We start from the raw sequence: 6,382 nt of genomic DNA, 5'->3' as shown, positions 1-6,382 counted from the left end.
AATTGTCATAACTAATAAACAAATGCAGTAAAGTTGCAACATTTTATGAGAAATGAAGTTATCTTTATAAAATTTATGAACTGGCCGGGCACGGTGGCTCACACCTGTAATCCCAGCACTTTGGGAGGCCGAGGCGGGTGGATCACGAGGTCAAGAGGTCCGAGACCATCCTGGTCAACATGGTGAAACCCCGTCTCTACTAAAAATACAAAAAATAATTAGCTGGGCATGGTGGTGCATGCCTGTAATCCCAGCTACTCAGGAGGCTGAGGCAGGAGAATTGCCTGAACCCAGGAGGCGGAGGTTGCGGTGAGCCGAGATCGCGCCATTGCACTCCAGCCTGGGTAAAATGAGTTAAACTCCCTACTCAGAGGAAAATATTGAAAAAAAAAATTTATGAACTTCATTATTCTTCAGTTGACATGATCCAGCAGCTCTACTTTTGGGTATATATTCAAAAGAATTGAAATGGGAGGACGATCCAAGATGGCCGTTTAGGAACAGCTCAGGATTGCAGCTCCCAGTGAAAGCGCAGAGGGTGAGTGGACGCCGCGTTTTTATTGCCCACAGACTAGGAAATTCCCGGGCAGAGGTGCTCCGCGGTCGCCAGCGCGGCTGTGCCGGCCAGCGCCGCTGCTTTGCCCCGCGCGGCTGCTTTGTCGGCGCCCCGGAGCCGTGGTTCTCCGTACAAAATACACCGGTCCGGGGGCCCTTTCGGCTGGCGATTGGAGCCACGGGAAGTTGCCCATACACTGGTTCAAAAAGGGGACTGAGCAGAGAACCAGGACAGTAGATTCCAGGGCAAAAGAAAAAAAAAAAAAGCGCCACAAACCTCAGTGCCGCTGTTTAAGCCAGCGCAGTGAGTGGCCGCAGGGGAAAATAAACAGACCCCGGCGCCTCTTCAACAGGCGACTGGAACACCAACTTAAAAAAGGCTCTGAGGCAGGGAGCCAGGCGATCAGGCTCGGCTGGCCCCACCCCCACAAAAGAACAGCAACCAGAAACTCTGGAGAGTTTCACAGTAAGCGCAGCTGAACCTAGGACGGTCCAGCTCTGTCGGGGAGAGGCGTCCGCCATTACCGAGGCAGCCTGCCGTTGCCAAGGCAACCCGCCATTGCTGAGGCAGCCCGCCGTTGCCAAGGCAACCCACCACAGCAAAGAGACTCCGCCTCAATAGAGGCGGGCCACCATCGCCAAAGCAGTTCTAACTACACCCATATAAACAGGACTGCAGGGAAGTTCACTCGGCAGCGGGGCGGAGCCCACAGCAGCTCAGCAAAGCTGCTATAGGCCAACAGTGACTAGGCTGCCTCCTTGCTGGGCTGGGCAGGTCTGAAGGAAAAAAAAAAAAAAAAAGAAGGCGGCAGCATAACGGAAACTCATAAATAAAGCCCTAAATCCCTGGGACAGAGCACCTGGGAACAAAAAGCAGTTTATGAGTTCTGCTGCAGCAGACCTAAAAGTACCTGCCCAGCAGCTCTGAATGAACAACAACAGAGCTCGCAGCTCACCATTTGAGCTCCTATAAAGAAGAGACCGTCTCCTCAAGCAGCTCCCTGACCCCTATATATCCAAAAAGACACCTCATAAAAGAGAGATCAGATTGACACTAGGCGGGTATCCTTCTGGGACAAAGATAGCAGAAGAAGAAAACTGGTAACAACCCTGGCTGTTCAGCAGCTGCTGCAGGTGAACCCCAGGCAAGCAGGGCCTGGAGTGAACCTCAGCAGACCTACAGCAGAGGGGCCAGACTGTCAGAAGGAAAACCAAGAAACAGAAATAACCTCATCATCAACAAACAGAACGTCAATCTAAAGATTTGAGACCCAATCTGAAAGCCAGCAACTACAAAGTCGACAGGTGGGTAAATCCTTAAAGATGGGAAGAAACCAGCGCAAAAAGGATGAAAACACCCGAAACCAGAACACCTCTCCTCCTAAAAGAGATCACAACTCCTCACCAGCAAGGGAACAAGGTTGGATGGAGAACGAGTGTGATGAAATGACAGAATCAGACTTCAGAAGGTGGGTAGTAAGAAACTTCTGTGAACTTAAAGAATATGTTCTAACCAAATGCAAAGAAACTAAGAACCTTGAAAAAAGATTTGACGAAATGCTAACAAGAATGGACAAAATAGAAAGGAATATAAGTGAATTGATGGAGCTGAAAAACGCAACACGAGAACTTCGTGAAGCATGCACAAGTATCAACAGCCGAATTGACCAAGCAGAAGAAAGGATATCAGAGGTCGAAGATCAACTCAATGAAATAAAACGGGAAGGCAAGACTGGAGAAAAAAGGGTAAAAAGGAATGAACAAAGTCTCCAAGAAATGTGGGACTATGTGAAAAGACCTAATCTATGTTTGATAGGAGTACCCGAATGCGATGAAGAGAATGAATCCAAGCTGGAAAATACTCTTCAGGATATTATCCAGGAAAACTTCCCCAACCTAGCAAGGCAGGCAAACATTCAAGTCCAGGAAATACAGAGAACACCACAAAGATATTCGTCAAGAAGAGCAACCCCAAGGCACATAATCGTCAGATTCACCAGGGTCAAAATGAAGGAGAAAATACTAAGGGCAGCCAGAGAGAAAGGTCAGGTTACCCATAAAGGGAAGCCCATCAGACTCACAGCAGATCTCTCAGCAGAAACCCTACAAGCCAGAAGAGAATGGGGGCCAATATTCAACATCCTTAAAGAAAAGAACTTTCAACCCAGAATCTCCTATCCAGCCAAACTAAGCTTCATAAGTGAAGGAAAAATAAAATCCTTTGGGAACATGCAATACTCAGAGATTTTGTCACCACCAGGCCAGCTCTACAAGAGCTCCTGAAAGAGGCTCTACACATATAAAGGAACAACAAGTACCAGCTCAACTAAAGGGCAAAACAGCCAGCTAGCACCAAAATGGCAGTATCAAATTCACACATAACAATATTAACCCTAAATGTAAATGGCCTAAATGCTCCAATCAAAAGACACAGACTGGCAAATTGGATAAAAAGACAAAACCCATCGGTGTGCTGTATCCAGGAAACCCATCTCACATGCAAGGATACACAAAGGCTCAAAATAAAGGGATGGAGGAAGATTTACCAAGCAAATGGAGAGCAAAAAAAAGCTGGAGTTGGAATTCTCATCTCTGATAAATTAGACTTTAAAGCAACAAAGATCATAAGAGACAAAGAGGGACATTACATAATGGTAAAAGGATCAATGCAACAAGAAGAACTAACGATCCTAAATATATACGCACCCAATACAGGAGCACCCAGATACATAAGGCAAGTTCTTAATGACTTACAAAGAGACTTAGACTCCCACACCATAATAGTGGGAGACTTTAACACCCCCTTGTCAACATTAGACAGATCAACCAGACAGAAAATTAACAAGGATATCCAGGACTTGAACTCAGACCTGGACCAAGCAAACCTAATAGACATTTACAGAACTCTCCACCCCAAATCCACAGAATATACACTCTTCTCAGCACCACATCACACGTACTCTAAAATTGACCACATAATTGGGAGTAAATCACTCCTCAGCAAATGCAAAAGAACGGAAATCGTAACAAACAGTCTCTCAGACCACAGTGCAATCAAGTTAGAACTCAGAATTCAAAAACTAACTCAGAACCGCACAGCTTCATGGAAACTGAACAACTTGCTCTTGAATGTTGACTGGATAAACAATGAAATGAAGACAGAAATAAAGATGTTCTTTGAAACCAACGAGAATGAAGACACAACATACCAGAATCTCTGGGACACATTTAAAGCAGTCTCTAGAGGAAAATATATAGCAATAAGTGCCCACATGAGAAGCAAGGAGAGATCAAAAATTGATACCCTATCGTCAAAACTGAAAGAGCTAGAGGAGCAAGATCAAAAAAACTCAAAGTCTAGCAGAAGACAAGAGATAGCTAAGATCAGAGCAGAACTGAAGGAGATAGAGACACAAAAAACCCTTCAAAAAATCAATAAATCCAGGAGCTGGTTTTTTGAAAAGATCAACAAAATAGACCACTAGCCAGATTAATAAAAAAGAAAAGAGAGAATAACCAAATTGATGCAATAAAAAACGATAAAGGGGTTATCACCACAGATTCCACAGAAATTCAAACCATCATCAGAGATTATTACAAACAACTCTATGCACACAAACTAATAAACCTGGAAGAAATGGGTAAATTCCTGGACACTTGCCTCCTGCCAAGCCTAAACCAGGAAGAAGCCGAAACACTGAACAGACACATAACAAGGTCTGAAGTTGGGGCAGCAATTAACAACTTACCACCCCAAAAAAGCCCAGGTCCAGACGGGTTCCAGCTGAATTCTACCAGACATACAAAGAGGAGCTGGTACCATTTCTTCTGAAACTATTCCAAACAATACAAAAAGAGGGAATTCTTCCCAAATCATTTTATGACACCAACATCATCCTGATTCCAAAACCCGGCAGAGACTCAACAAGAAAAGAAAACTTCAGGCCAATATCCATGATGAACATAGATGCAAAAATCTTCAATAAAATACTGACAAGCCGATTGCAACAGCACATCAAAAAGCTTATCCACCATGATCAAGTAGGCTTCATCCCGGGGATGCAAGGCTGGTTCAACATACGCAAGTCTATAAACGTAATTCACCACATAAACAGAACCAAAGACAAAAACCACATGATTATCTCAATTGATGCAGAGAAGGCCTTTGACAAAATTCAACAGCCCTTTATGCTAAAAACACTCAATAAGCTAGGTATCGATGGAACGTATCTCAAAATAATAAAAGCTATTTATGACAAACCAACAGCCAATATCATACTGAATGGGCAAAAACTGGAAGCATTCCCCTTGAAATGTGGCACCAGACAAGGATGCCCGCTCTCACCACTGCTATTCAATATAGTATTAGAAGCTCTAGCCAGAGCAATCAGGCAAGAAAAAGAAATAAAGGGCATTCAAATAGGAAAGGAGGAAGTCAAGTTGTCTCTATTTGCAGACGACATGATTGTATATCTAGAAGACCCCATCGTCTCAGCCCCAAACCTCCTGAAACTGATAAGCAACTTCAGCAAAGTCTCAGGATACAAAATCAATGTGCAAAAATCACATGCATTCCTATACACCAATAACAGACTTAAAGAGAGCCAAATCAAGAACAAACTTCCATTCACAATTGCCAAAAAGAGAATAAAATACCTAGGAATACAACTAACAAGGTATGTAAAGGACCTCTTCAAGGAGAACTACAAGCCACTGCTCAACGAAATAAGAGAGGACACAAACAGATGGAGAAACATTCCATGTTCATGGTTAGGAAGAATCAATATCGTGAAAATGGCCATACTGCCCAAAGTAATTTACAGATTCAATGCTATCCCCATCAAGCTACCAATGACCTTCTTCGCAGAACTGGAAAAAACCACCTTAAACTTCATATGGAACCAAAAGAGAGCCCGCATAGCCAAGTCAATTCTAAGCAAAAAGAACAAAGCGGGGGGCATCACACTACCAGACTTCAAACTATACTACAAGGCTACAGTAATCAAAACAGCATGGTACTGGTACCAAAACAGAGATATAGACCAATGGAACAGAACAGAGGTCTCGGAGGCAACACAACATATCTACAACCATCTGATCTTTGACAAACCAGACAAAAACAAGCAATGGGGAAAGGATTCCCTGTTCAATAAATGGTGTTGGGAAAGCTGGCTAGCCATGTGCAGAAAGCAGAAACTGGACCCCTTCCTGACACCTTACACTAAAATTAACTCCAGATGGATTAAAGACTTAAACATAAGACCTAACACCATAAAAACCCTAGAAGAAAATCTAGGCAAAACCATTCAGGACGTAGGTGTAGGCAAGGACTTCATGACCAAAACACCAAAAGCATTGACAACAAAAGCCAAAATAGACAAATGGGACCTAATCAAACTCCACAGCTTCTGCACAGCAAAAGAAACAATCATTAGAGTGAATCGGCAACCAACAGATTGGGAAAAAATTTTTGCAGTTTACCCATCTGACAAAGGGCTGATATCCAGAATTTACAAAGAACTAAAACAGATTTACAAGAAAAAAAACTAACAAGCCCATTCAAAAGTGGGTAAAGGATATGAACAGACACTTTACAAAAGAAGACATACATGAGGCCAACAAACATATGAAAAAATGCTCATCATCCCTGGTAATCAGAGAAATGCAAATCAAAACTACATTGAGATACCATCTCACGCCAGTTAGAATGGCGATCATTAAAAAATCTGGAGACAACAGATGCTGGAGAGGATGTGGAGAAATAGGAACACTTTTGCACTGTTGGTGGGAGTGTAAATTAGTTCAACCATTGTGGAAGACAGTGTGG

This window comes from Sapajus apella, unplaced genomic scaffold (genome assembly GCF_009761245.1).
Source record: "Sapajus apella isolate SASKATOON/1434 unplaced genomic scaffold, GSC_monkey_1.0 scaffold4, whole genome shotgun sequence".
Classification (NCBI taxonomy): domain Eukaryota; kingdom Metazoa; phylum Chordata; class Mammalia; order Primates; family Cebidae; genus Sapajus; species Sapajus apella.
The sequence above is the reverse complement of the archived record's forward strand: the minus strand, read 5'-3'. Positions refer to the sequence as shown.